The sequence below is a fragment of the Pholcus phalangioides genome, unplaced genomic scaffold, assembly GCF_987345545.1.
Source record: "Pholcus phalangioides strain wild (caught in Gottingen) unplaced genomic scaffold, Ppha-v1.0 ptg000019l_1, whole genome shotgun sequence".
NCBI lineage: Eukaryota > Metazoa > Arthropoda > Arachnida > Araneae > Pholcidae > Pholcus > Pholcus phalangioides.
Genome location: NW_028301612.1, coordinates 2,099,171 through 2,126,177, shown reverse-complemented (window position 1 = coordinate 2,126,177; position 27,007 = coordinate 2,099,171). Strand labels below are relative to the sequence as shown.

Sequence of the window (27,007 nt, the reverse complement as noted above, 5' to 3'; positions counted from 1 at the left end):
TTACTAATTGTAGCCAAAAAATGCAGTTTATGACGAATTCGATAATTACTGCAGAAATGGGCGAAGGGTGGGGGAAATAAAGGCCTGCTACAAATCACAGCAAATAAAAATGTATTTGACGAAAAAAAGTATCCAAATGAGTTGGCGACCATAATTCATTGTCAAAAATACAGAAAACTAGGATCTTAAACACGGTAAAATACGAGACGTCGCCAATTGTCATCAAAAACGATGTCATAAATCAGCAAAATCCCTCATTGTAGTTGAAATCACAGAAAAATTGAGGAAAAAAAAGTTGAAAAATACGACAAATATGTAAGATGAAAATATTTACGTAGTTCCATTTATAGCTATAATTATCGCAATAAGTTTTGAAAAACGCCGTTTATTCATGATTTTAGTAAATATTACGAACCCAAATAAGCATCGTTGAAAAAGCAGGACAAATGTATAAAACAATTTGGAACTTTTCTGGAATACCCCGTAATGCGGGACAAAAGAGGTCCGTCGTTTCAGGTTTTCACTGGTCTTTGCGCTGCTGTGTAACATTTATACCATTTCCGAGGTTCCGCAAAGGGCAAAACAGTAGCGGGTTTTGGTGAATCGAATGATCGACCAAAGCATATGAATAGCATAATATCATCAATTTATAATTCGATCACCAGATTCGAAGAAAAAAAAATTCTACCGTTAATTTCAATTTCTAAAAATATTTAATAACAAGTAAAACACACGTACGTACGCCAGATACGTAGGTATCCTTGAACAACACGTAAAACTTATCTTCCAAAATTCAGAATAGACTAAAAGTTTTCAATACACAGAAATTGGAAATGGGAAAGACCTCTTCTTCCCCTCCAGCTATCCATGATTATTTTCTACTATCGACTATTTCCAATTTTCCTAGAAGGAAAAACGTCCCTTCGGAACATCGTATTTGATGTATCACGAACTAAGTATTGCATTGGCTCCATGTACAGTATATATTATCCAATAAATTGTATTTCATTTCACTCTTTTTTCCCTCGTATCGGTATTTATAACATATATGATTGTAGGTATTTTATCGAGTCTCCATTCAAGCCGAATTTTCTTTTATCTTGCAGAGTTAGCATTGCTAAAAAAAATAGAAGAGCAAAGAATAGCAAACCGGACGTGAAATTCCTAAATAAAAGGGGAAAAAAATATACTGTTTGCAACTTCTTAATAGAAAAAAGAAAAGAGGGAATTTATTTTTCCCTCTTTTTTTTACGGCCAGAAAAGAAAGGTTTAAAAAAAACATTCATCGAGAGAAAACAGCATCAAATATAACTCATTTCCCGAAGAAAAAAGTCTTTCCAATAAATAGCTTTAAGGATACGCCGAAGAAAAAAAAGAACTCAGGTTTGGTTTTTATATGGAAAAGAAAAATCCCTTTGACATGAAAAGGGAAAAATATCGAGATGGGATGAAAAAGAGTCGAGGGAAAAACGTATTAATTAAAGTCTCTGCCTAGATGCTAGTGAATAATTTAATACATCTTTTTTCGCCGTAGATTATGAGATTATTTCTTATTGATAGAATTGTAAGGTTTTTTTTTTTTGCTACAGCATAAACTTTGACCAATTGTACCATGAATCCACATTTACAGCCATGGTTCCTGGGATCGTATCTTTTTTTTCCCCTACATTATCAATTAAGAAGGGAAAATAACATTTTGGGCCCTTGGGAAATTCTAGCCTCGCAAGCCCTGCTGAGAGATGTGGAAACTTTGTAGGTGGCATACTTGATGAGTTGACAGTAATAAAAACAGATGACACTTCAAACTCTTGCAAGGAAGCTGATGGTGTCAATTATCGATGTTGTTTATCTTGATTCTCAAAAGACATTCGATCGGGTTCAACATGGTGAACTCCTGAAATGTTTACATGGGAATTAAACGCTTCAAGACACAAGTTAGAAACTCCGGACCAACTTGAATATGATTGCAGCATGAGCTGATAAACGGAACATGACTTTCAGCGTTGACTAGTGCATGGTCGCTCATTTTGGTTCTAACAACACTCGCTTCACTTTCGAGTTGAATGCTATTGCAGATGCAACTAGGGTCGTCAATTCGGGGATTCCTATCGACAAGAGACTCAAGTTTTCTGAGCTTTGTTCCGCGGTAGTAGAAAAATCGAATAGGAAGCTCGGCTTCATTCTTAAAAAGTTCTCTTCGTGTTCTCCTAAAGTGATCCTTCCACTTTTCCGGGGCTTAGTTCGTCCTGAACTGGAGTATACTTACACAGGGACATAGACTTGGTCGAGCAGGTGCAGAGAAGAGAAATGCGTGCTATTGTTGACACCGTCAATCGAGTGCTTCAACAAGGGGGGAACACCAGTATCGATCGATAACGGATAACTCCTGGTTATGGTGTCGCAGGGAATTTCTTCCAACAAGGTTGTGAATAAATGGAATAGCTTACCCCCGGGTGCCGTGAATTCTACTGCAATTGAATTGGCACGTTTAAAAAGAAACACGGTGTTCGTGTTGGTATTCCCGTTTCGCCTGTTGTGGCCTTTGTATTTGAATTAATAATAAAATTGCAATTTTTATAAATTGCATTTGTCAGGTCAATTAATCTATTCAACACTTCTACCACGCAGAAAATACGTATCAGCATTGAAACCTGGGGCTTTGTGTAGACGATATAGGTGGTAATCCCAATGTTTTGAAATGGATGAATATCGAAATGAAATGCATGGTTGTGAAGGCTTCAAGACCAAATATGTTTTTGATCGAACAGAAATGCAGTCATTACCGATTGAATAATATTTTCTAGATGACCACCACACCCTAACAAAATACTCAAAGGCGTATTTCCTCATTCTTTCTCGCCTGGTCAATATTTTCAGATCATTACAGGACCAATAAAAAATGGAAAAAAGCCTTACCACGCTAATGGAAAACGGTAAAAGAGAGTACACACAACTCGGTTCTCTATCTATTCATTCCGACCGGACAAGAAGCAAAGAGAAGACGGTCCAGTCGCGGAAGTTCCATACAAAAGAAGTTCTTTTAGAGTCAACATCCGGTTTCATTTCCGACTCCAAACAACATTGCTCTTTTGTTTGCTTCTCTGGATTTCTTCCGGTGCCGCAAATGGGATGTGATTGATATACCAATACAAAAACTCCAGAAGCAAAAATTCGATATACGCTGCACTGCGGATATGGCAATTAATCTAACCTATACTGGAGCAGAAAATTTCATCAAAAGATGCCGCAGGAGTTTTCTTTTACCCACGTAACTTTATAACATAGTTTACAAGTTCAGTGTAGCAAAGCATAGTCAATGAGGATATACTAATTCTTACCCAACCTGGAAGAGCCCCTGATTTCCGAAATTAGGACCTGTTCTTAATTTCATACGTAAAATAAATTTTCCGTAAAAAAAAAAAAGCTTAAGGATTAGATTCTCTAATTAGTAGGTGTGGTATATCCCAGAGGTTTGCGTGTCGTGGTACAAAAATTTGTACGCACCGGCGCTGAACTTCCGAAATCTGTACGCACTTCTCTTGAACTTCTCAAATCTGTATGCGCCTCTCTTAAGCTTCTCAAATCTGTAAGCGCCTCCCTTAAGCTTTCAAAGTCTGTACGCACTTAAACTGAACTTCCATAATTTGAAACGACATTCCCTTAGTTTTCAAAACCTCCACCAAGATTCCAAAATCTGTATATTCCTCCCATAACCTTTTGAAATCTGTATCCACCTTTGCTGAGCTTACAATATCTGTATGTATAAGATAATACCTATAAGCTTCCAAAATCTACAAGCGAACCCCCACCTTGAGCTCCCGGAGCTTCCAAAATCTTTTCGCAACTTCATTGAGGTTACAGAATTTTTAGACATCCTTTCCAAAACTTCCAAGATCTATATGCACATCCCGCCCCCCAAAAAATAATTTTCGCAGCTTCCGATGAGGCGTGGCCTCACACACAGTTTGGAAATCCCCTGGTGTATTTCAGTCAGAATCGTCTAGCTAAATTAACTAACCCCTCCCCCGAGGGGTGCAGTCGATTCAGTATAATTAGCTCCATTATAAACGGACATGAATATCACGATCACCAGAAGACATTCAAAAAGATATATAAGCTGCAGCGAACCTCATCAATCATTAAAACACCGTCGATCACGCGTCCGGATAACGAGAAAACGTACGCACAAGCAATAGATACATCATTATGAAGAAAAAAAAACTCATTGACGCAAATAACACCAATTAGTACCTTTAATTAGCAATCTAATGCCATTAGAATAGCCATCGAACTTGATCTTACGTTAAAAACGGGACATAACAATGAAGGAGAGAGAGACACATACAGCTACTTATTTCATCCAGTACAGTGTTTTCTCTCCTCTCCCTAGTGAAAAGTATATTCCAAAGAGGAAGGATAACAAGTTCCAACCACGTTCCAGACTCCTTTGGAACCTTGTGAAATAGCCGAATAAGGGGGGGGGGGGTGAAGGGAGGTGTCAGAAAGAAAGCAATAACGCTACATTTAGCAGCGTCGTGTAGCGCTGTTCGCGTGAGGCCGGCGATAATTACGTTTATGGCTGCCCGCGTCTAGTAATTAACAACAAGGGGAGGAAGATATTATCTTTCATTTGCTGCACATGATGTCTTCGGGATGTAAAACATTTCAATTTCTTTCTTCCTTTTTAATAATCCTCCTGCTCCTCCTCTTCTTGTAAGTCATTTCCGCCGACTGTGGTTTGAAAGTTACTTCCATTTTTTTCATTCACAATTCATTACGGGCCTGGAATATTTAAAAAAAGGGGGGAATAACCTATTCTTTTTCGCTGGCGTGCCATTGCAAAGACTCAATACATATTATAATATCCTTTATGGTCATTGCATGTGCATTCATTCCCTGCAGAAGCAATAATTTTTCCTCCTCATTAACACGAATCACAGTGAATTTTGAAGGGAGAATTTTTAAAAAAATCGTAAGTTAAATTGGAAAATAAAAAAAAATTTCCACACGTGGCCAATAGAAGACCCTTTAATTATTTTATTTTGAGATCTAGGCCTTCCAATTACCTTACCTTTGTGAATTCGCAGAAGACGGTTCGATCACCTTATTTTCAGAACTAGAAGAAGATACTTTGATTATCTTACTTTTGTGAAACAGAAGACTTCTAATTATCTTACTTTGAGAACTAGAAGATTTCTTATCATCTTATTTTGAGAACTAGAAGACTTGAATTATGCATATTCTTATTTTGAAAACTTATTTTGAAAAAAGACCAAAAAATTATCTTGAGAGTTAGAAGACCCTTCAATTATGTTATTTTTGAGAACTTGAAGACTTTAATTATTGAATCCTCTTTTTCATCATCTTTTTCCCAGCCACCTCGTTGGGCATTTTCTCTGTTGTGGCCTATGTATTTGTATTTGTATTGTCTTATTTTGAGAATTAGAAGAAGACTCTTCACACATACACACACACAATTATCTTGCTTTTGAGAACTAGAAGAGTAGATTACTATGGTTAAGTAGTAGTAAGTTTGTGGTATAGAATAATGAGTTTGGCAAACGAGCCGTCAGTTTAAAACCCTATCAGCCTTCACCTCGTGTGGGGCCGCGTTACCGCCTTCTGGAGAGCAATATTTCCATTATTTTAGGAAATATTGTTGCAGAAGATGCTTCAAACTCAATTTCAATGTAAATTTACGGTTAACGTAATAGCATCGTGTTATATCACAAAGGAGTGCACCTTCCACAATAACAATCTAAGTTTTATACCGAAATAAAATAATCCAATGGCAACACCGCCTCAGATAAAATCAAGGGAATGAGAACTTTCATAGCACACCAAAAGAAGAAAACTTCCAAAGAACACGCGCTTGCGCACAAAGACATGAAATTGATAAATGATACAAATTTGCATAAAATAAGAGAAAGAAGAAAATTCGAGGTTCCTGAAGGAACCCTTTTTTGTTTCCGAATGTCATGAAGTCCCGAAGGTGTCATTAGGATTAAGGGAGAAATGGAGAAACTCCCTTCTCCCCCCCCCCCCGCCCAATAGAACCAAACACACACATAATCCTCCCACAAGAGACAAGACCACATCTAAACACACAATCCTGCAATTCCAAAGCAAAAAAAAAAAAAAGAATAAGAGAAGAATTGTTCGCTCCCCAAAGCCATTTCATAAATAAGGGAGCACGTCATTCCTATCCCCAAAGCATTCCTCTCCTCTTATTTATTTAGAGAAAAGCTCGCTCATCCACTAAAAGATGGTGCTCCGGTACCTTAAAGTCGATATGTTTTGCTTTCCTGTTGCTAGGACTACATTAATAACGCGAGTTTTTTTTCCCCCAATTTAATCATTCCTAACCACATTCGTTACACACATACACACGCATCCAGATACCGTTTTTTTCTCCTTTCCTGGAAGTCGAATCCTGACTTATTGTGTGAAAAAAAAAAAAAGACGTCACCAACGTCTTTCTGGAACCAGGTTTCTGGAACGAATCGATTCGAGGTTTTTCGATTTAAAAAAAAAAACGAATAGAATTTTGCATTGGCTTTCATTTTCCCCACTTTCTTGGCGCACGTTGTCGTGACTGGACACGCCAGGGGTATTGGCCCAGCGAAGTCTGCTCGATCATTTCCCTGAACCAAAGCTCAAAATTTTTCCTGACTTTTTTTTTTTTTTTTTTTTTTTTTTTTTTTTTTTTAATAACGTGATCCTCACGTATTCCCAAGGGATCAGCATGATCCGTCCAGGGAATCTGTTAGTGTGTTTATCCTGACCAAAACTCCTGAAGCAAGAAATGATAAAAAATTCAAAAAGCAAAAAATTCACAAAATCTTAAACTTACAAATGTTTTTATTTTAGTTTCGGTTCCCCTCCTTCCCCCCCCCCATTCCCGCACAGAATATTTCCCTGAATTTCATAAAATGCTCGTACTATTTGCATATTTCCCTAACTTTTGCCGAACACAGGCGATCCCACTTATAACGTTTTCCCGTTCAGTATTTACAACACATTTCCTTGGTCTCGACTCTAACAAACAAACATTAAAATTCCCCGTTTAAAGGCGTTTTCCCGCTTACAATGTTTTTCATGAAGGTTATTTGAAAAAATTTATAAGCGTATCCACACACAGTATTTTACATCTCCCTGACTTTTGCCAAATATTTTACATTTTCCTGACTTTCCAAATTGTTTAAAATTTTCCTGACATTTCCAAATATTTTACATTTTCCCTGACATTTCCAAATATTTTACATTTTCCCTGACATTTCCAAATATTTTACATTTTCTCTGACTTTTGCCAAAAACAATACAGCATTTTCTCTGACTTTAGCCAAATGTTTTAGTTTCCCTCACTTTTGCAAAAAATCTTACATTTCCCCTGATTTTTGCCATATATTTTACATTTTAACTTATTTTTGTCGAATATTTTACGTTTTGCCACAGTTGTGCAAATATTTGCATATTGCCCGTGATTTTTGCCAAATATTTTACATTTTCCTTCACTTTTGCCAAATATTTGCCTATTTCCCAGCGTCCGAAAAATACAGTGAAACCTGTATAAAACGGAAGGTAAAGAGACTGAAATTATTCTCCGTTCCAGACAGGTTTCCGTTTCACAGACGTGCACATAAAAATATATACAGTGATTTATTTCTATCGTTTACGAAACTAAGTTTTGAGAACATCAACACCCCAACTTCTATAAACCAACGAATGTTAAACAGAGACATGCACATTCTTACTTTGAATTTTTCCATGTTTGCTGTTTCAAATAAACAGCTATATATTTGAAATTTCATATTAATGCGCTAATAGTTAAACTTCAATATAAAACGTTCTCCTGAATAGAATGAACACTTACTTTAGTCAAAAATGAATTTTTTTTAATACAGTGAAACCTCGATATAACGATATTCTAAAGACCAACAAAAAACATATCGTTGTAGAAGGATTATCGTTTTATCGAGTCAAAATTATCCTTACGCGTGACTAAATTTATGCTGTTGTGATCTTTTCTACATCCACATTATTAATACAACCAGAAAATGCTATTTTATGTATTTATTCGCCGCAAAAAATTGTAATTGATAGTTTATTTTATAGAAATTCACTAAGATGCATTGCCCCTGTAAAGAAGTTTACCGCACTGCACTTTCGTGTCGTACACACAAAGTAGCAATATCAACAACTTAAGCTTTCGGAGATTTTTAGAGCAAAATATGGATGTTATCAGATGCCTTAAGAAGAAGGAAAACAAGTGACGAAATTAAAATCAAATTCAAAACGATTTTGAGCAAAATATAAAAAAATATCGGCTATATTTAATAGCAGTTTTAAAAATCTATAGAGGGATTATCGCAATAAATGATATCGTTATATCGAGTGTCGCTGTAGCGAGGTTTCACTGTATTTAAAATAAAAATGGAGAAATTGCATACCCTTTAAAAAAAAAAAAAAGCAGCAACAATGAGATCAGCAACCCCAATAACGTTTGTGAAAGAAAAATTCTACGTATCTGTAACATTTAAATTTTGCTTTTTTACGCCTCTACGAACTCCATATTTGCGTTCCAATTCAATACGCATTTCTTGTTGCTAGTGGCCATCTCTACACTGAATGAAAATCTCTGCAGTAACAAAAACACGGTATCCATAAATTGTGAACAGGTATCGCTAATTGCGTGAGATTCAGTCGAAATTATCGAAATAGGAATGTTTTCTAACAAAAACTCACCATTTCAAGCCCCAGAACCAGTTCACATAGGTATTAAACATTCATCGTTTTTCACAAGAAGTAAAAGAATTCGCCTAACAAAAGGGGGATCAGAACTTTCCTCCCATCCAAAGGACACAGAAACTTTTTTTTTTCTCCGATTTTTGAATTGAAAAGTATCTTGGCGAATATTGCACTTAGAAACACGGAATTTTTTTAATTTTTATTTTGGCCTCAGGAGATACAGGGTAACAGCTTCCTCAGTGAAAGTTAGAAGACAAGGAGACAGCATAAAAATTTAGATTTTTTTTTTTTTTTAATTTTGTTACACGTTGTATTTTCACTCTCAAAACTGGTACAGAGTAATTTTTTAACGCCTTCTGAGCATTTCTTAAACTGAAATCATACCTCTGCGACGGACGGTTGGTGAGATTTAGCACTTAGAGGGGACACCATGTATATAAATTAGAGTTATAGCATTCATTTGTTTGAGTTTTAAAGCGCTTGTAGTCGGCAGGTTGAACACTCCTGCTCTAATTAATGGGAAAAAACCATGACCGATATTTTTACGTAGATATATAAAGCTATGAATTTACATTAGGACGAAAATGTGAACAAAATAAAGGCACGGAAATTGAACGAAACAACGAAAAGATTTAAAGGAGAAGTTGTTTTTAGATTAAGGACAAAACGTGAAAGTAAAAACGCCAGATATATTGGACAGTAATCTTTCATTGTCACTGAGGGAATGATATATCGACATATTTTTTTTCATTCTTTCTTTGTGAAGAAACTTGTTGAAATTTCTTTTCAAAACGAAAACGAAGAGGATGCTTTTTTTTTTTATTCGTCTCAAGATACCCTTTTTCTCTTCGACAAGGAATTCGATATTTTTGATGCCAGCCAATTTCACGAATAATCATCTTTCAAAAAGCTCGGATATTCTTGAAGAAAGACGAACGAGACACATAATGCTCCAATATCGTTTCAGTTACGACGCGGAAAGCCAATCACAATCTAGGAGGGGGAAAAAAAAGTTTTTCTCAAATTTCGAAGTTTTTTTTGGCTTTTCCAAAATTTTTCCGGCTTCATTTTACAAAAATCTAAAATCGAAAGTTCTTAAGATTGGTCTTCTTTAGGGATAAAAGAGAATTTCGTCGGAAAAAAAAAATCTTCATTTTTCTTCCCCTTTTTTTTGGAATTTAACTTAGTGTTCATAGAGCACACGAGAGTGTTCAATACTTGTGTTTAATTTCGTACTCGTGAGGTCTTGAGCGACATCTAACTGAATCAGTTTGCGGAAACTTCGACCCCGACATTTCGCTACTAGCACGTTTCATCCCCGGTACATTTCCCTCCTGACATTTTGCCCAGTCTGGCCAAGTGAATAGGTGAGTGATTGTATAAGTGAATCAATCTTGTATGAGTGAATCAATTGCCAAATGTCCGGGTGACATTTCGTCCCGGATTGGGCTAAATGATTGTATGAGTGGCGGTAAAATACAAATACAAAGGTCACAGCAGGCAAACTGCCGAATGAGGTGGCTACTACTACTACTACTTAACCGTACATGCATCTCGCGTACACATTCCTCTTCGGAATTTCTAACGAATGCCGGAATGTGTGTTCTGATTGAATGCGTGGCCCTAATGTACCTATGTTGTAGAGTTGCGCTTATTTCGTGTTCATGCTGCCATCTATCGAGGTGGCTGAAAAAAGATGCTCACAAAAAATAAGGATGTCAGTTAGAACTAAAATACAGCAATACAATATAAGAACATATATCACAGAAAAAACTAATAATAAATAATACACTGACCGTATAATAAAGATTATGGTTGTATGGAGAGAGCTTTTAAACCACGAATTTTATTCAATTTTTTTGACGGCTGCTGAACAATGTTAAGAAAGCTTGAGCTGCTTGTCAATGAGAATTCCCAAATTGGTGGCCCTAGTTGCATACGGGGTAGTGCCATTTCAACTAAGTTACCAAACCCCCCCCCCCCCCCCATAACGCAATTACAACGGGGAGATCAGCTCGCATTTTCGCGTGTATGAAAGACTAACTCACTCGCGCTCACCAGCTCACTCACCCACGTGCTTAGTCACTCATGTGGTCACTTGCCCACTCACTTGGTCATTTATACGGTCACTCACACCTCCAAAGCAGAATATGTCAAAAACTGCGAGTAGGTCGCAGAGCAATCAGTGCTGCTGCTGTAAAACAATTTTAAGAAAACTTTAAAAACCCTATTATGGGAATTTTTACCGCACAACATTTCCAGTCGGCTGAGGGCACGTTGCCGAACAATGCAAAACATTCTGTTGTTTTTTTTTTTTTTTGGGGGGGGGGGGTTGTGGGGGTGGGGGGGCAAGTTTTCCGAATCCCAAATGAATCATCCCAATCGAGCATTCAAATTATTATGATGGTCTGAATTTAAACTATAGCTTGACATATCGGGTAAAAAAAATTAGGCACCAGCCAAATTTTTTTGGAAGCCAAGAACGAACAGTAGGCCTACTAAATAATGTCTTCTCTAGTTGTTTTTTAGTTTTTTCCGGGCTTAATGACCCCTTCCGATGTCGGAAGAGAATTATTATGAAACCAGAAAATGTTCTGCCATCTTTCCTTAGATTCCAAGGTTTCTGATGGACGAGCCGCTTGTTGATGACAACGTATAAAACTTGGTATGTTTTTGAAATTTTAATACAGAAATAGAAATTCATTTAAAATTCAAACCATTCCTGCTACTGTGCACGTAAAAAACTAACAACATAAGGGCCTTTGTTAGATTTTTTTGGCTCTCAGAATACAGAATACATCAAAACCTCTGGGAAACTTCCTCTATATAGGGTGAATATTCTAAGGCAGGAGTTCCTAACCAAAAGGCCAATGGATGCCTTTTTGCCAGTGAGGTGAAGGCCGCGGACCCCTTAGCCCATAGATTCTCAAACTTTTTGTTGCATCGCCCTCTTTTATCAGAATTTTTTTAACATAGGATCCTATAGAGATATAGATGGCTTTTTTTCTCAGCCAGAGATATCAAGGAAACAGTTATTTTCCGGATATTGTGCTGAGGTGAGCTCGGAAAGAAAAGTCATCACGTCTCCGCCGGGACTCGAACCCAGGCCCTTTTGCATACCGGGCAAGCATGCAAAAAAAAAAAAAAAAAAGCGCCATCTATATCTCTCTAAACCGTCCCACCCGGGGGCCATTTCCTGAAGTTAAGAGAGGCTACTAATGCCTCTACTTCAGCGCCTCACGACACAGTGCGTGAAATTTGGAAGGCAGATTCATGTGTCTCCAGTGGTGTAGATGGTAGCATGCTTGCCCGGTATGCAAGAGGGCCTGGGTTCGAGTCCCGGCGGAGACGTGATGACTTTTCTTTCCGAGCTCACCTCAGCACAATATCCGGAAAATAACTGTTTCCTTGATAGGATCCTATGTTAAATCCGAAGCTTCTATCCGCCCCCGGACCATTCCGTCGCTCACAAGGGGGCGATATTTTCCACTTTGGGAAACTTAACCAAATAATATTCAGCACATGACGAGCACATTAGTTGTTTTCTCATCCAAAGTCACGGACCCCCTGAAACCTCTCCAAGAACCCCCGGTTAAGAACCATTGTTCAAAGGTCCAAAAAATATAGCTGAAGGAGGGGGAGGGCATCTCTGTCTTTCAACAGAGAGATCCGCTTTTGTCAAGAGGAATCTCTCGGGAAGGGCCGGAATTCTTGAAGAACGAAGGGTGACCCTCTCAGAAATGTTTCGTTGTGGTTCACCTCTTTCCATCAATTACAAACGTTTCATTCAATAAAAACATTACATGTATAGTGGCTGATGTGTATTAACAGCTGATGTGTGAAGCGGAATATTCGATTAAGCGAGGAAAAGTCGTTGAAATTATTAAGCGGGAAACTTTAACATTGTCTGTATGAGAGAAATTTTGGTGCTGGAGGTGAATTTTACTCGCTCAAGCGCGGAATCCGTTTTCCAATTAAGCGGGCACGACTGGCTGTATATCATCGTGACAGGTTCTTCCGAGAACCTATTGAGGACGAAACGATCTCTTGGTCTACGGCAGTACTTCTCAAACTCTTGGGATCCACGGCTCCCTTACACACGTCAAAGTTCATCCGCCGCTTCCCCAGAAAATAGTCCAGTATATATTCTGCATCTATAAAAGAACCACTTCAAAACACTGAGAATAGAAACACACATCAAACCAATGTACAGGGTGTCCCGTAAGTACCAATGCGGCCTTTATTTCATCAACAATCCGTGGTAGAGGAATGGTTCAGTTTACAAAATCCTCAAAAGGCGTTCAAAAATTACCCTGAACCACTTTTGAGAGTGAAAATACAGTGTTTAACAAAATAAAAATAAAAAATTTTATAGGCTCCCCCTCCTCTAACTTCCGATAAGGAAGTTGTTGCCTTGTCTCTCCTTAGGCCAACAAAAAAAAATTCAAGTTTCAAAAAAGTTTCAAATTCAAAAAAGTGCGATATTCGCTGAGATATTTGAATTCGAAAATTGAAGAAAAGTTATAAAACAACAGGAAAAAAATACCGTACAAAACACGCGCTCCTTTCCCACAATTATGCTGTTCTTTAACAACTTTTTTCTCAGATTTTTGAATTCGAATATCTCAGCGAATATTGCACTTGAAAACTTGGGATTTTTTTTTTGTTGGCCTCGGGAGCCACGGGGATACAACTTTCTACTTGGAAGTTAGAAGACAGGGGGGACCGTATAAAAATTTAGATATTTTTTTTATTTCACGACACTATGTTTTTGCTATCGAAACTCGTCTAGTTATATTTTAATGCCTTTTGAGTGTCTTTAAATTGGAATCACATACCTCTTCGACGGACGGTTGATGAGATAAACGCCGCATTAGCACTTACAGGACACCCTGAATACCGTCAAACCTCGTTAGTGCGTCACCCGGATAACACGTCACTCCGCTTACCGAGTCACTTTTTTGGAAGTCCCAATTGTCCTCAGGCAGGAATTGGCACAGCTAAGGCTTACTCCGTTTAACGAGTCACTCCGCTTACTAAGTCATACTTTTGCTCTCCCAAGAGTGACTCATTAACGAGGTTTGACTGTATACCGGACCGATTCCAGTATACACAAATTGCAACAAATTCAGTAAAAAGCTCATAAGTAACACCGAAATCTAACAAATAATTGCGAATAAAAGCCGAATAGAAGAGTGTTTGCGCCATACAAGTCATCGTCTATCTGTGTTTACCCATAACTCCAAACGAATTCGCCTGAAAGAGCGGCGCGCAGCAAAATAAACACGAGGATTAGGAGGTAAACCGATTAGTGAAAGCGGGCGCTTCCCAAATTGGTATAAATGGACTACCGGGTGGAAATCCACGCCAGCAAATCCCTAGAAGAGACGCAAACCATACAAGAGGAAAAACTTATCTCTCCTGCAGACTCAACGTACAAATGATTCGGGCATGAAATGAAACTCCGCACAAAATCACCCATACATGAGACCTCTCTACGGGTGGTTTTACATACTTTTTCCGCATCTGTCGGACCCTCTGACTCCGTGTAACTACTCTATGGCTTTTTTATACATCAGCTCAGCATATAAATGGAATTTTTTTTTTTTTTAAATGGCCGATTTTCTCTCTGAAATGTCGGAGAAAGAAAAAAAAACCCGCGAATGTTTCATTAACTCGTAATTAAATGCGTCCAACTTTCCTCTCCGTTGTTTGTGAAAATTGTTTCTTCGGTCATTACGACTAATTATCTTAATTATATTCATCCGGTTTCTCTCCAGTTGTCAGCGAACAGAGAATTACACGGGCTTGCGTAACACTACCCAGTCCCTTCTGGAAACTGAAAAGTAAATTCGCGTGGATTCCTTATGGTTAATTTAAATGATCTGGGCTTGTGTGACGTCAGTAAGTAGTCCATTTTTCTTCAGAATATTCAGGGGAAAAAACTCCCTGCTCGTGCTAGTATCATCGTTGTGAGGAAAAGAAATGATCGGGCGATTTTTATGCCCCACATCCAATCACTATGCGGTATTTGTGAGCCAATCAGGAAGATTCTACGCCAAAATAAGAAGAAACGAAATAGGATGCTGTGTGTTTCAAAATATGGCAAACTTGCTAGGTAGTATGAATGACGTTTATGGCAAACAGTGCAGAGGCCTTCTATCTCTAGGAAGTGCTGTTTGAGTCCCCGTTGGCGGCACAGTTGGTGGCCTTCTGCGATTTTCTAACTCTGAGGAGCGAAGCGAGCCCGTCTCCCATTTGAAAAAGTCTCCCCGCCGAGATGTGTCACAGCAGGCAGAACTACAACGTTATATTAACATAACATCAAAATTCAAGCACTTGCCATCTTCGCCTCAAAATATGGAAGACAGATGGCAGCACCAAAAAGAACACAGGAAAGCACGACACTCCAGCAACATAAATACGTTAGGGGGGGGGGGGGGTACTCACACTCAGAACACACATTCCCGCATGTATCGATTCGTTACAAGTTCTCCAGAAGAATGTTTACAAGGTGCATGTACGATTAAGAAGAAGAATTCAACGAAGTCCCTAAGTGTCAAAGTATCTTTCATACTACTGGAACATGAAGAATAACATTGATGAAAACGAGTACAATATTACATCAAATCACTTTACGATCGAGAGTACTTGTTGGAATAAATTCAAATAAGTTCAAACACGTTTTTTTCCCACATATGATGTATCTTTTTTGTGAGAGTAAAAAAGAGCAGGTGAGAGTGAAAAGGGGAATCTGTGCTTCGGTGTGCAATCTTCCCCTTGCACACTCTATAGGTTAGTCATCCAAGTGGTCTGGATTTTATTTTTTTCCGTACGATACTATCGCGTTGAAATTCAAAACAAACAACAGCTTTGCGAGTATCAGTAACAAGAAAGTTTTCTTCTTTGAAAGATCTCCGGGTTCTGGAATTTTTTTTTTTGACGGTTCCATTTGAATGGCATTTGATCATGCGGGAAAAAAAGTTTCACGAAACACCAGTTGGAAACTCGTGTTCACGCCATCCCTATCCTATAGTTCGTTTCAGGTTAACTTTGCAGTGAAAGGGAAGCTACGAGGGAACCGCATCACACGTTGCTATGACAAAGAAAGCCTTTCAACCAATGTATCGATGCGCAGTCGCGGTAAGGTATAGCTGATTCTCGCCAATCTCACTGAGAAAAATCTTTTTTTTATGCATAATGGTGATCATTTTTTTTTCTAATTTAAAATTCTTAAACGAATAAAGATCGATTCAGAACACTATTTTTTCAGTATTCATTTTCAATCATTCAAAAAATTGAAATATTCTGCATAAATGATCATCGTAAGCCTCTGATATATGGGAACTATATTTTGCGGCGAAGGAATACACTCTCTACCTTTCTCTGCACTGCTAAGTTAACTTGAAACGGACTATAGAGAACCCAGAATAGTCAATCTGCCACGAGGGCGTGAGAAATCGAAAAAGCATTTAGGTGCTAACCCAATAGGAGCCGTCAATCGTGGTTTTTGCTCAAGAAAAAATGGTTCTAAACAACGTGTTTTTTTACTTTTCCGGAATTTAATAAATTCTTCCCATAGGCTGCTACAGAGGGGTAGCAAAGGGGGCGATTGCCCCTCCCATTCAGTAAGAAAACTGTGTTATATTGCATAGGTGGGAGGGTGGAGGTGAACACACAGACACACACACACAACATTTTCACCCCTTTCCGTTCATTATGAATAGAGTTAGTGATTCGCCTCCCCCCTCCCCCACACGTTCGAGGAGCCTATATCCGCTTATGTTCCCATATTACAAGCCGTACTATAATGACATCGCTCATGTCGATTGACACGCTAACATTTCATTCGAAAATTTTGCGTTAGCCGTACTACAAAAGTTTGATAAAATATACAAATAAATACAAATACAAATACAACGCCACAACAGGCAAATTGCCCAACAAGGTGGCTGACTTAAGAACATCATGGATCCCCGAGCCATTTTTTGGAGGCCCTACCTACTACTGGTACACCACACATGCACCCGCCCCCCCCCCGCGGAACCCCCAACGAATCGGTACATGCGGGAATGTGCGTGTACGTGTAGTGAAACCTGACGTGAAGTTTTTTGTTTTTCTGTAATGCTTGTTATGTGTAGTGCTGCCATCTGCCACCAGTTTTTCTAACTATGAGTGAAGTGTTATGATTGAATGATTTATCGTTGTAGGACTGTTGCTCTCTGTGGCGAGACTTTTTAACGGGGAGATCGGCTCGCATTTGCGCCTTGAAGTTGGGAACCACAGAAAACCAACTTCAGCCGACCAAGCTTGAAAAAAATAAGAATAAGTCTATTGGTCACATTAACTTGAATGTAACCGTACGCTTGGTGGTTGCATTTGTGAAGTTTTATGAAAGAACTTTTATTTAACTTTTATAGTGCAATCCCGGCCTTAGACTGTAATGTAACAATCACATATGGAAAATTTTAGGCACCAATACCAATTTTCTAGTCCCCATGGCGAACTGGCGCCTGGGATTCCTCAAGTCCTGTCCGTTACCAGTTGGAAAATTCAAAATGGTCTAATACTCATTAAGGTCTGGTAACATTGGATTTAGCTTATTTGGCCAGAGTCACACTGATTGAGCGTGTGAAATACTAACCAAATCACTGCAAACATTGTTAGTAAGCACCTTGTTTGATAACCAAAGTAAAGATTCTCCCTCCTGAAAGCCATTGTTGATTCCGAGAAAAACCACTGTTGCCGAACAACTTCCCCAATACCGATAATCAATTTCACGTAAAAACCATCCATAAAAATGCACGATGCTCGCGAATAACAATAATAATAATAATACGGGAATAAAAATTCGGTTCCAATAACGATTTGTCACAATCATCGCCCGACAGATGGCGACGATCAAATCCATTTGAATGATGACGAATGAAGGAGCATCGATGATAAATCGAATGGGGGGAAAGCACAAAATAAGAAAAACGACCGGTGAATAAAATATTATTCTTTTAATAAAGCATTGGATGATGAATCTGGCAACGAAGATTGAGAATAAAGGAAAATGGTAATACAAGGAACGAATCACATCAATTCAATCGCACAGAAAATATTCCTCGCTCGGAAAAAATAAAATAAATACAGGAATATATAAGAGATGGAGCTCCAAGACCGCAATATAATGAATCATTCATTAAAAATAGATTAAAGGAATTCCTCTACGAGGAAGGCTCTCGAGAGACGAATACAATTTTAAGCATTGTGTGTGTGTGGCGGGGGGGGGGGGGAAATGCAAATACATAACGATTCCTTATTTCATTTCCTACAAAATCCATTCTGAGACGTATTCAAAAGACGTGTGTTTTGTATACACGGTATTCTGTTTTTTGGCAAAAGAACTAAATATAATGATAAACGTCTCGAGTGGAGAGAGACGTATTATTAATCTTGAACGAGTCATTAAGAGTTCCGGTCTATATACGTTTAAAACATGGATGTTGTAACATGAAATGGATTTAAAGGGCAGCGGTTTCTAACCTTCGTGATTCTAGTTCTCTCTTGGAAATGAAGAGACTTGCAGGGAAGTTGTTCTCATTATGTATACGCGTCATGTACGCCTTCGGGAAAATGAGAAATCCTTCCCCCCGGAGATGCGCATGAGACTTGCAGGGTAGGAGGTTTTCATTATGCGCCCCATGTGGAAAACGGGAAATCACCCTGGAAATTCAAATGAGACTTGCAGCGCAGTTGTTCTCATTACACGTCATGGAAAATCAAAATTCCCCCTGGAAATACGAATGAGACCTACAAGGGAGGGAGGGGGTTCTCATTGTGCACCATATGGAAAACGGAAAATCACCCTGGAAATTCGAATGATGGCTTGCAGAGCAGTTGTTATTACGCTTCATGTACGCCTACGGGAAAATGAGAAATGCCCCTGGAGATGCGCATGAGACTTGCAGGGTGGGGGGTTCTCATTATACGATATGTGGAAGATAGGAAAATACGCTGGAGGTAAGGCCCCTTTCACTGTGAAAGGACCCGTGTGAATCACACGGAGCGGACGCGGGTCCAGAAGAAGTTTTAACAATTGGAATATACACTGAGCCTTTCAGACGAGCCGAAATTTCCCCGCACCTAGGAAATGTTCATGCGGGTCCGGACGACGTCCGCATGTGTCAAAACCCAAGTGCGGGCTCCGCATCCTCATATAGAAGTTTTGACAATTGGGTTATTCGGAGCTATTCACACGATGCGAATGCGGAGCGAATTCGTCCGCATCTTTGGCTACTTTTTAAAGGTGAATTTTTTTAATTATTTGCCATAAATACCCTTAAAAACACCATATGAAGGTCCTTGTTCATCAAATATGATGTACCCACATACGCCTATCCCTTTGTTTCCTTCTGAGATGAAGATACAGCAACTTTAACTGCCTTTTGTCCATACTTAACAATTTCATACAATAAAACCTGTCAACAACGGCCACTGACGGGACCAAAATTATAAGCCGTTCTGTTCATTACTAATATTTAATTGACTACATACTTTAATAACTTTTAAATTTAATTTAAAAATTTTAATTTTTTTCTTTTTAAATGTTTAAAATTATTTAAAAAATATAAATATTTGAAATTATTGTAAGTTAGTGTGTATATATATATATATATATATATATATTTTTTTTTTTAATTTTTAATCTTTTAAGTTTTTTAAACTTCAAAAAAATACATTTATTAAACAACGCTATCCAAGTACGGTGTTCACTCAGGGCCGGATTAATTAAGACGTTTGAAGGCCCTAAGCACTTGAATATTTTTGGTGGTCCCCGATACCTACAAGTATATTTTACTCGATATTCAGTCTATAAACTAAAAAAAAAGTGAAATTTTATGTTTCAGAAGTGACTAATCTCTCTCTAAGGATGGGATTTCACTCTAAAAGGTTTATGAAAGTTATTTTATAAAACTTGAAAAAAGCAACCAATAAATTTATCGATTGCATTTGAGCAAATGCAACCGATCAGCGTATTGGTTGCATTTTTAAAAGAATTATTATAAAATTTTTATACTGTAATTTGGGCCCGGGATCACGCTATAAAGTTTTATAAAAGTTGAAAATTCAACCAAAATGCAACCGGTGATCTTATTGATTGAATTTTTCACGTTTTATCAAAGAGCTTCTTACAAATCTTTTAAAGTGTAATCCCGGCCTATAAAACTTTGATTAAAAATTCTTTTACAAAACTTGAAAAATGTAACCAATAAACACATCTGTTACATTCGAGCGAACTTAACTGATCCGCCTATTGGTTACATTTTTCAAGTTTTATAAACGAACTTTTATCAAACTTTTTTATAGTGTAATCCCAGCGTAAGACAGAATTGTGATGCGAGTCATTTTGAGTCTCCACCCCTCCCCTTTTTTTCTATTAGCAAATTCTTTTTTTTTGGAACATAATTGGATGTTTTTTGAATTTTTCTTTCATATTTTTCCGAAAAGAGGTTTTTTTTCAAAATCTTTTGAAAATATTTTAAGATATTTTCTCCCATCGACTACTTGTGAGGATCGGAATGGAGGCATCTTTATACCCATATTCTATGGGGCTCTAGATTAAACCACCAAAGAATAGCTCTAGGCTGCCTATGGGCACTCTGAATCAGGGATAAAGGAGAAAAATAATTACGAAAATTGCGAAAAATAAAAAGTTTTTATGCACGAATTTCAAACGTCCGCATCTTTAGCGCTCGTGTGAAAGGGTATGCAGATCCGCGTCCGCATCCACTCCGTGTGAAAGGGGCCTAATGTGTATGAGACTTCTCAGGATAGGGATGTTTCCATCATGCACCATATGGAAAATACCATGGTAATGCGCCTTTATGGTCTTTATTCATCTATATACATACAATGTATCATACAATGTAATTTTAGCAAATCCTACTTGTACAATTAGTGATTAATATATCAAGTTAATACAATACTTACACAGGGTGACTCAAAATAGAATCATTCGATTTTTCAAAATTATATATTTGTTAAAATTATCTGGCGTCTTAATGGATGACCCCCCCCCCCCCCACACACACACACACAACGAGCCTCAAGTAAAAAAGGGGGCCCTAAATTATTGATGACTTTTTTCTGAGACCCAGGAAATATTTTTCTCCAATAATTTCTTTCTTGAATTACCTTTAAAATATTATTTTTCTGATTAGGCTAATTCAGAAATTATTTCTGATTTCTTTTAATGATTCTTAAAATGATTTCTTTCTTCACTGATTCTTAAAATAATTTCGTTTGTAAATCTTGAAATAACTGTTTTCCGATTCTTAATGAATATATTTTTTCAACCATTTTTAAATAATTTTTTCTTGATTCTGAGATAATTTCTTATCGAATTCTGAGATTTCTTACTATAAACCAGAAATAATTTCCTTTCACTAATTCTTAGATAATTTCTTTCACTTACTCTGAGATAACTTCTTACTATAAATCAGAAACAATTTCTTTCACTAATTCTTGAAATGTTTTTAAATAATTCTTAAATAGTTATACTAATTCTTAGAATTATTTCAGCATTTTTAAAAAGTTCTGTTTACGTGTTTTTTTAGCGATTTCTCCCTTTCGAAATACAGAAAGGATCCAAATAAAAAACATTGCTCGAGCCCAAGGCCTTACTAAGGTAGACCCTGGTAATGTATCAAATGCGTTACAGGGAGCAGCAGCTGTATCGTGTGGTCTACGAGCTTTACATCGAATTTTTTTCCATCTTCTTTCAATGTTTATTAGTTACTGTATTTATAAGAATGGTTAGTGGGCCACGGGGGGACAAAAAAATAAGGGCCATATGTGGCCCGCGGTCCATGCATTGAAAACCCCCTGTTTTAGATGAGAAATTGGCACTTGAAAATTTTCCGCCCTGTGTAGCTCCACATGACCGAACACAGGCTATACAGGGTGTCCTGTAAGTCCTAATCCAGCCTTTATTTCATGAATCGTTCTTCGTAGCGATATGGCTCGAAATAGTTGTCGAAAAATGAAAAAAATCTAGATTTTTATACGGTCCCAACCCCCCCCCCCTCTTGTCTCCTTTAACTTCTATCTACTTTACCACCCACCAACTCCGGTCATATATAGCCATACAGCAATTTCCAAATAGTGTAATTGGGTAGCGCCATCTATCTGTGGCCACCACAGCCCTCAGTACGTAAAGAACTTGTTTTTGATGTAACTTCCATGTAGGAAGTTGTCTCTCGAGGCCAACAAAAATATCCCATGTTTATAAATACAATATTCGCTGAGATATTTGAATTAAAAAATCGGAGGAAAATTGGGAAAAAAACAGCATTATGATAAGGGAAAGAAGCGGAGCCAACTTTTCTCTGATTTTTTTCGAATTTAAATATCTCGAGGAATATTGCACTTGGAAACCTGGATTATTTTTCCCTTGTTGGCCTCGGGAGGGACAGGGCAATAACTTTCTAATTGGAAAAATAAAGGTACGGGGAAACCGTATAAAAATTTAGATTTTTTTTGTATTTTATGGCACACTGTACTTTCACTCTTGAAACTGGAACGGAGTGATTTTTCAACACATTTTAACCCTTTTTTTTAAAATTAAACCTATACCTCTACGATAGAGGGACTTCAATCTTTTTCCTAGCCGCGAGCACTACCTGTACCCATCATCAAAAGAAGAGCACCTCTTACGCAGTGGCGGATTAAAGTCGGCCGAGGCCCCGGGCGCAAAAGAAAATAATGGGCCCTTAAATTAGAAAAAAGTGTGAAGTTTGGATTTTTTCGGGCCCTTTAAACGTCGGGGCGCGGCAGCCGTTGAATCCGCCTCCGCCGTAACAGCAAGTTTGGTATACGAATGCGTGAAATCAGGATCGATTCCCATCCTTGAATGCAATTTGCACGAAGCGTTTAATTGGAATGTTTATCAAGTGCTCGAGGACACGAGCATCGAGCACTCCGGGTGATTCAGGGAGCACCTTGGTGCTCGCGAGCAACGGGTTGAAGACGCTTGCTCCACGACGAACGATCGGTGAGATAAATGCCGAATTGGGACTTACAGGGCACCCTGTATAACCAACGAGGGAACAAATCAGTTATTGGCCGAATTGTTGTTTCCCACGTGATTATAATTATTATCACCACCGAACCTGTTGAATGGACATTATGCATTCATAGGCAGAAAGCTGTATAAATAAACGACGGCAGACCGGAAACGGAAGTCACTAGACAATTGCGAAGAATATCCGGCATTTCGAGAGGAATCCAGACGGACAGGACGCGAACCCAAAACATCCTCTGATGTTTTGCCTCTGATGATGATGCCGCAAAAACAACCGCAATAATGAATGCACTTCATTATAGCGGAATCACTTCGTTACTGCGGAATGTAGGAATAACAACGTAAGCCAATAGCAAATAATAAACAATCTTCGGACGCGCTACTGTCGGATCAACAACCCGTTAATTTTCGTTGCACGCGGGCCCGCACATAAATTGCCCGATTCCAGTGAATATGTAAAAAGGGGTCATTCAATTAAACGCAAGTGCCACCTCCTATACAACAGATGTTTATTCGGCTGCAAGATTAATTATTGATAGAGTAAAACCCCTCTTAACGGACATAATCCCCCCACCCCACCTCACATGCGGTCATCACTCTTTTTTTACGGACAAATAAGTATTTCCCTCCTTGTATAATAAAAGTATGCATTTCAAACCCCTGATTCATGGCCCCCCACATCCCGGAGCAGGGCCTTCTTAGGCAGGGATCTTTTCCACGCCCCCCCCGGTCCGACTTTTCACGGGTTGCCTTCTACAGTTAATTCATAGCGTAAAAAAAGCAAAAAATGATGAGAATTGTCCCGGGTCCCACGGCTGGAGCCCTGGGGGGCCCATGCCCTGATTAACGGTCACCCCTCTTTTACAAACGAAATTTTTTTTGTCCCACTGGTGTCCGTACAAGAGAGGTTTTATGAGGTGCACGAACTTACGGACACTGCCGTCTTAACACATGGGCCCACCCGAGCACGCCCCGGGGGACCTCGAGAGAAGCGGGGGCCTCAGAAAAACGAGAAGCTGTTGAATTTTTCGAAAATTGGCCCGGAGGCCCATGATGCTCTTAAGACGGCCCTGCTTAGGGGCCATATTTAACAGAGGAATATTCTTGCGGGGGGGGGGGGTCCCTATAAGACTGAATAACTTCTTGGAGGGTAATATGAAAATTGAATAGCGGGAGTAGCCCTTCGAAGGCCGTGTAAAACCTGATTTGCTTATTCTACTAGGGCCGTATAAGGGCAATAAATTGCTTCTTTCAGGGTTGTCTCAACAGCATGGGCCAAGTGATTTTTCTGAAGCCCTATCAGGTTAATTTTACAAAATTTATGTAAATGAAACAATAAAGTGGACTGAATTGAAAATGTCAAGCAGATCTCATTTTTTTCGGGGGGCCCCTTCTCTTGGGGCTCCAAAGGGCGGGCCCCACGCGTTAAGACGTCACTAGCCGTGTCACAGCTGATTTGATTCTACTGAGGCCGAATGAAAATTAAATTACCAGGGAGATCATCATCATCATTTTAAAAACTTTTAAATTCACTAGAAAATCCTTTTCTACTTTTTTTTGTAGACCCCGCCCCCCCCCCCCCTGCATAGGCGCACGTAGAGTTTTCTCGACGGAGTTTCAGATTTTTTTCCGTTCTAAGGGGGAATATTACGTTTTTTCCTGCAAAATAACATTATAATCCTGGCTCAAGGGAGGGGGGGGGGGGCCTTTCGTACGCTAATGCCCCTCCCCGTGTTGAAATGGGGAGAGGGCATGACGAGGGTGGGACTGGCACGGCTCCAACCCTGGTGCCTAGACCAATTAAGATCGTTTTATATTTTGTTATGCTATAAATTCGTTATAGAAGAGCCCGTGAAAAGTCTAGCTGGGGGGACGGGCGCCCAGCCCAGGAGCCCTTACTTTTAAACCAAGCCCAGGAGCCCTTACTTTCAAACCAAGCCCAGGAGCCCTGCTCGAGGATGTGGGGGGGCCCCGGAAGAGATCAATACATCAGTTTATAACTCTGACTTCACTGCAATATTAAGTAGAGCGGTCACGAGAAAGGGTGTCGGCCTTGCGAAAGCGATTTGGGAGCTGGGGGGGGGGGGGTATGGCTGGGTCAATCATAACACACTGTTTCTTTTTCTACTCATAAAAGCTTCTGTTTAATGTGTTCATTGATATTAAAATCAATAATTTCAACAATCGAAGCACGGGCCCCCCCCCCCAAGGGCGGGGCTGATAGGCTCTAGGACGGGGTTCCAGGAAAAAATTCTCATCTTTTTTTTCCACATTCAGTTCAAGGGGACGGAGGGGGGGGGGCTGATAAATCTGACCAGAATCCAAGGCAATGATGCAGGATGTGGGAGCCAAGCGACGAGGGACTATAATTTTTGAGGGGCCCGAAATTATATATATATTCTCTGTGTGACATATCTGCTTATCCCAGTCATGTAGGGGGGCCCCCTAAAGCCCAAGGGTACCCTATATCAATATCAGGCCCTTTAATGGCCTCCGCAACGGTGGGACTGACAGGGCTCTAGCACTGGGGCCCGGGACGATTCTCATTATTTTTTTACTGTTTTATCACGCTAAATTAACTATAAAGGAGCCCGTGAAAACTCTGGTCTGGGGGCCCGCCAGGGGCTCCTGTCTAGGATGGGGGGGGCCCTCTCTAGTATATTCCGGGCCCATGGCTCTCCCAATCGTTCAAACAACACTTCAAATTAAGAGAAGAACCGTGACGGTTTGAAATTTTTCCGCACACATGGCAGCTGCCACGGTAGTAACGGTGACAGTCGGGATCGGATTTCAACCGGATTATTATAATCAACACTAGGATTATATTAACACATTGTTGAACACTAAAAAAATAACCCATATTGTTCTCTTTTTCCTGGGGGGTATATGTACACAAAAACAATCTGGTCACGGAGAAAATAGGCCTAACCGGCATCGGTCAGTTAGTCAGGAAACCGATCGAAGAACATTGTTACCGCCGATTGTTAAAAAATACTTTAAAATACAAGAATACAATCGTTGTCTTCAAAAAATACGGGATAATTTCTTCCATTTCAACAGTCCACGGTGGTCTGCATACCGTACACAAACAATCAGAATATTCAAAAACAAAAAAAAGACTACTCACTCGGTATTACACTTTATCCTTCTCCAGGCGGATTTTACACCGTCGTCGACACATCCACTCGCAATAATATCAACAACAACAACAATACCGGCCAACAATGGTAATCAGACAAACAAACAAAAAAAAGAGGAACTTAAAAGAAAGCGAAGAAGCACAACACAACAATGGTATCGATGGGTAATAAAGTGCCTCCAGCACAAGAAGAGCGGAAACAATCGCAGACACGGCGTCGTCCTTGTTGCGGGGTTGCCTCTGGCACTTCTCTTTCTACCTATAGTCGATCAGACACTGATCGGGAGGGCTTTTTGGTGACGCGGAACGATTCGCGTCTGATTTCTTGGCGACGAATACATCACGCCAAAAGACGCCAAGAGAGTTTTTTTCATCCCGTCTCCTGAAATATATTGTGTTATGTTCTATAATCCTCGGTATTTACTTTATTTATCATTTAAATAAAACTAGTGAAAAATTTCTAGATATGATTATTTTATTTGTTTTCCTTTTTGATGCGACCGCACACACACGCAAAGCACTATTGTTATTTTCCAGAAATATATTAAATGCTGATCAAATTTTTTGATTTTGTACATAATTTCATCCAGGGTATTTTCCTTAAAATACATATTCAGGAAAAAAAAATGGGGCTAAAATTTAAAAAATCTGGTTTAGGAAAAGGAGCACAAACTTGAAAATAGGGCAGAAAAATTCAGGTAAGAGGGCAAAAAAAAAAAAATCGAAGATTAGAAAAGGCAAAAAAGTCAAGCATTCAGAAAAGAGATAAAAAAGTCAAAAATTTCAGAAAAGCGCAAAAGAAACGAGGGCAGAAATTCAAGAAAATGGGCGAAGATCAAAAATTCCGAAAAGGATGAAAATAAAAAAAATCAGGAAAAAAAGGGGGAAAAAATCAAGTATTCACAGAGAAAGGCAAGCGAAGCTGCAGAAAATTCAGGAAGAGGGCAAAAAAAAAAAAAAAAATTCAAAAAGGGCAAAGGAAAATCAAAAATTTAGAAAAAGAAAAAGATATAAAATTCATAAAAAGTGAAAAATTTAAATTTGAGAAA

At 38.8% G+C, this 27,007-nt stretch overlaps 1 protein-coding gene across 1 annotated transcript in view; it reads right to left on the bottom strand.

Annotated features, from left to right (window-relative positions):
- Positions 1–26,236, bottom strand: part of LOC149071111 (neuroglian-like) — a 195,844-nt gene extending 169,608 nt beyond the window's left edge. Inside the window, exon 1 of the mRNA XM_089248261.1 lies at positions 25,947–26,236. The gene's annotated coding sequence lies outside the window, so the exon portion shown is untranslated. The remainder of the gene's footprint in view (positions 1–25,946) is intronic.
- Between the last annotated feature and the right edge of the window lie 771 nt (positions 26,237–27,007).